At 44.5% G+C, this 4,875-nt stretch overlaps 1 pseudogene; it reads left to right on the forward strand.

The window, feature by feature from the left end:
- The first annotated feature begins 3,787 nt into the window (after positions 1-3,787).
- LOC126160099 (protein DEK-like) lies at positions 3,788-4,473 on the forward strand (annotated as a pseudogene).
- The last annotated feature ends 402 nt before the right edge of the window (positions 4,474-4,875 follow it).

The raw sequence follows: 4,875 nt of genomic DNA on the forward strand, positions 1-4,875 counted from the left end.
GGCTATTCGGAAAGTAAGGTCTCATCGTCGGTCGTGTCACGCCGCTCTTTTCAGTTCTGAACGCACAGTGAGCGCATAAAGATACCTAGAAAAGAGTGTCTCCCGCCAAGTATGACGGCCCGGCTAGGGATTTCGCCTGACGTCGTGCACCCCACGTAACTGTCGTCGTTTCCTTCTTCGTGACAATTCTCCGCGGCACTCTGCAAGCGCCATGAAGACACTTCTGCAGCGTTTTCGATGGGAAGTGTTTTATTACGCACAATACAGTCCGCAGTTGGCTTACCCTGAGTTTCTTCTCTGCTCACATGAACAGTTGGCTGTGATGACAACATCTGTCACAGAGAACGAGCTGTAGACAAGGGTAGAGAATTGGCGGAAAGGATAGGCGGCTGACTCCTACGACGAGGGTACTGGAAATTTGGTACGGCGCTATGACAGATTTCTAAGTCGAGGTGGTGATTACGTAGAGAAATAGTTTGAAAGTATAGCTAACCGTTCATTTTCACAGTGGTTTCCATTTCGTGACCAATCGGACATTACTTTCCGAACAGCCCTCATGTTACAAAAAATTGAAAAACATCCATTGCAGCACTGGGTGAGAAATACTTTGGCACAGGGGTTTCGTCAATCAAATACACGTCTCTGGTATTCTATCACAGCCACACGGGCACTGCCATTACAGTATCTGCATATAAACATCATCTGAGCATCTTCCACGTGGGTGAACTTAGCGGCATTTTAGTATTCATGCACACAGTGCACCTAATCACTTAAGTAACGCTCGCTTGCGACACCCCCACGGCCTCACAGCTACTCACTTATACAACCCACGATTATGCACTGGGTTCACTTGCAGTTGGTGCCTCGTCACAGTGCTGCCATCTGACGGAGAACCCATACAGCTCTTGTAGGATGGATCGGTCCCACCATTATTCTGCCCACCACAACGCCTACACCGCATTTTGGTAAGCAATATTCACACTTATGTCCATTCATGGATGTGTGTGGCCTTCAAATTGCTCCACTTCCGTGGCGACTGAAAATCGGACACATGTTCATAGGACGTTTTCGGTTCAGTTTCAAGCATAGAGTAACCTCACAAATTACGTGACATTGATCCCGAATCACTCTGTTTATATCATGCTGTGGCGAAGCAACTCCAAATAACTTCAAAAATAAAAGTCGGATACATACTGTATTCGAAAGTGATGTGCCCAATGGTATTGCATGATCGTGAAAACCGTACATTTTGAAACTTTGAAAGTATTAGCATGTTTTAGCTTTAAAAGGAGGTATTGAGACTTAATCGAAATTTTAAACTGATGCTTTACCAACGAAAAGCTGAATTGTAAAATAATTGCAGTAGATGCTGTGTCTAAGGCGAGTGTTGTTCTATATTGGTGCAGCGTGCCACAAGGGCACAGCCGCGACCGGACACTCGCTGCAGGTAAGAATTTTTTCTGCACGCCCGTCCACACAATGCAAGGCCGAGCTGGCCGGGACAGGGGAGACGGGCCGTCACCGCCGAGCAGCGCGCGCGCGTCTGTAACTGTGTCTCGCACAAAAGTTAGGTGCTTTGATTTGCACGTACCGCGAATTACGAGTATCCTGTTATCGTGTCTTTCCGTGTGATTCTTCGAGATTGGCATACGTCCTGCATTTCTCTCGAGCGTCAGTCGTGACCGACGTCCTCACTGGAGCTCTCGAAGGTAGAAACGCCGCGAGGGTCGGGCTGTGAAGCGCACCTCCAGCGAGCAGACGTCGTGACGCAGCCGAGCAGTCCAGTCCCGACCACGCGACACCGGTGCACCGGTGAGCGCCGCCCGTCGCCGCCGCCGCCAGCAGCTGCAGCCCGGTCAGCGGTCCACAGGTACCGTCGTCCTGCCCTGTCAGCAGCCTGGCTCCATTTCCTTAATCTATTATCCTTTGCGCTAATCTCGTGAAACGTGGATCCTGTCGAGAAACGAAATTTAACTAAGAAAAGAGCAGCAATCAAGTCGCGAGTGACTAGACTCTCGACGTTTATTAATAGCTTTCATGGAGGATCCGACCTCAACGACATTAAAGTAAGGCAGTCACTGCTAAATACAAGCAAGGAAGAATGAAACGACATTCAAATTCAGTTATGGATTAACGATGTAGAAGAATCTCATGATGCAGGCAGGGAGTCATTTGAAGACTTGTGCTTAGGTTTAGAACCAAAGACAGCGACACTGCTCCAGTCAGATGTTGTGTTACCACCCAAGTCTGCAAGTTCATGCAGTGCACGTGAAATAAAGCTCCCAGCAATTTCACTACCAAAATTCAATGGTAACATACCAGAATTCACGCATTTCTTCGATGCCTCTAAGGCACTAATTATTAGCAATGAAGCCTTAACTGATGTCCAGCGATATTATTATTTATTGTCATGTGTGTCTGCTGAACCTCGTAAGCTGGTTGAAAACTTACCGGTTACAGAAAGTAACGTCAAGATTGCATGGGATTTGATTGTTCAAAGGTATAACAATCCCAAGTTAATTGTTGATTTGCCTGTAAAAGAACTTCTGAATCTACCCAACGTCAGAATTGAATCTGCTAAGGACTTACGAATGTTAATTAATCTTCTAATGGGTAATCTGAACGTTATTGAGGTAATGCAGGTCGTCATCCAATTGCACGAAATATTGCCCTCGTACATTCTGTTAGATTACATTAGTGTGACTCTGAGGAAACAGTGGGAATGTAAAACAGCTGACACCACATTTCCTCGTCTGAAAGATGTGGTGGCATTTCTACAAACCAGCTGTTAGACGTTAGAGCATTCATCCCGACAAAATGCTGCCCCAGACCCAGCAGCGGGCCGTGAAGCATACTAAGGCAGAAGGTTAAGTTCTCGACGTGCATTTCTCGCGACTGCTCCCGTCTGTGCGTTCTGCAACTCAACGCATATTCTAAGTAGGTGTCCTAAGATCAAAGAGAGCGACACTACTAGTAGAATAGACTTCGTGAACAGACAAAAACTTTGTTTCAACTGTCTGGACTCGAATCATAGGCAGAAGGAATGCCGTGCTGGCAACTTCCGTATTTGTAACAACCACCACTACACATTATTGCACAAGGAACAAGCCAGTAATAGTGACAGTAGAAACCGAGAAAGGAATGTACAACAGCAAGCATACTGCACAGTGAAAGGAAACCACCAGCGTGCAGAAGTATTGTTATCTACTGTACCTGTGAACATCGCCGACAAAAATGGAAAGGTGTACAAATGCAGGGCACTTCTTGACAGCGCCCCACAAATAAACTTCATCTCTAGAAGCTTAGCAGATCGGATGGGACTACAGCTCAGTCGGCATCCGACAGCAATGAGTGGCATCAGCAACGTTCAAAAGGTAGAGTCGTCGCACGTTTGCAGTGTGTAAATTTCCTGAAGAGTTGCTGATAATGGCACACATGCTGTCTGTGCATTACTACCGTGTATAACATGGCCACTCTCCACAACAGCCTTTGAAAGCTCCACGTGGCAGCTTCTTAAGCACGTAAGGTTAGCTGACCCATCATTTAACAAACCTGGGGAGATTGATCTTCTGCTTCGAGCATCGATCTTTTTTGATGTATTGGAGCCTGGTCAGCTGAAAAGGGATAACCATCCAACCTTACAGGAAACATCATTTGATTGGGTTGTGTCAGGAAAATTATTTCCTCATTCAGTTAATTCCAGTACTCGAAGAGTGCTGTGATGCCTTGCATGCAATACTGATCGTAACATTCAGATCGAAAGATTCTGGAAAAAAGAAGGAAGTGAAGAGAGGATGATGGTGAGGATGACGAGGATGTTGACGGAATTAACGACAAGTCGAGGGATGAGAAAGATCCATTGCTGGAGCAATCCCCGGAAATATCAGATGCAAGAGAGAGAAAGAAAGTGGAAGGAATCAAAGTAGAATTCAATGAGCCTAAAGAAACGAAGGCAATTGAAATACCAAAAGGCAAAGGAACTCCGCTGGGTGAAATACCAAGAATGAGGCATTTCTCAAGAAATTCAAGGCTGATGCTCTAAAGCCGCTTCAAAGAGTTCTGTTGAACACAGTTGGGAAGGTCACTCTTGTGAGAAACGACATACAAAAATTCTGTGGGTTTGACATTGACAAAGGGTCAGAACAGTAAGGAAAGAAGAAACACATTCTGAGCAAGATGGAAGTGAGTCTTTTTAAAACAATTTGTTGTATTTTAGACATTGAGAAAAAATGAAAACGTGATGAGCTTGTAAAGATAATTTTAACATTTCTGTTAGAACCCAAAAGCTCTGGTGCGCCTGTTCCTGACACCAGACCAGAGCCCTCTACAGCTCAAACATCCAACGATCACGACCTTTCGAAATCGGAAGATAAAGCAGCAGACAAACAAGATGAAACTGATGAAGAAGCTAGCAGTGATGATTCAGAGTACGAGTCAAAATCAAAGAAAGATCGCAGAAGCCAATCTAAATAGACATTCTAGAAAGCTAATGCTAAAAGACTCCAAACAAAAAGCCTGAGAAGAAATCTTCAGCTAAAAAACGGAAATCCTCTAGTAAGAGTGATGACACGTCTTCATCTGAAGATGAACCTCTATGGAAAAAGGCAAAAACACCACCTACAGATGAAGAAATAAAGGCGCATGTCAAAGAAATTTTGGAAGGAGCTAACCTCGAAGAAATATCAATGAATACTGTTTGTAAACAAATATATGCTCGTTATCCACATTTTGATCTAGCACACGAGAAGGATTTCATTGAAGTAACAGTAAAATCATTTATATCTACATGAAAAATATGCTGCTGCAAGTTTTTGTGATTCTGGTATCTGCACTTCATGTGCATCTTGCAGAATACTATACAATTTTAAATAAAAA

This window comes from Schistocerca cancellata, unplaced genomic scaffold (genome assembly GCF_023864275.1).
Source record: "Schistocerca cancellata isolate TAMUIC-IGC-003103 unplaced genomic scaffold, iqSchCanc2.1 HiC_scaffold_1153, whole genome shotgun sequence".
Lineage (NCBI taxonomy): Eukaryota > Metazoa > Arthropoda > Insecta > Orthoptera > Acrididae > Schistocerca > Schistocerca cancellata.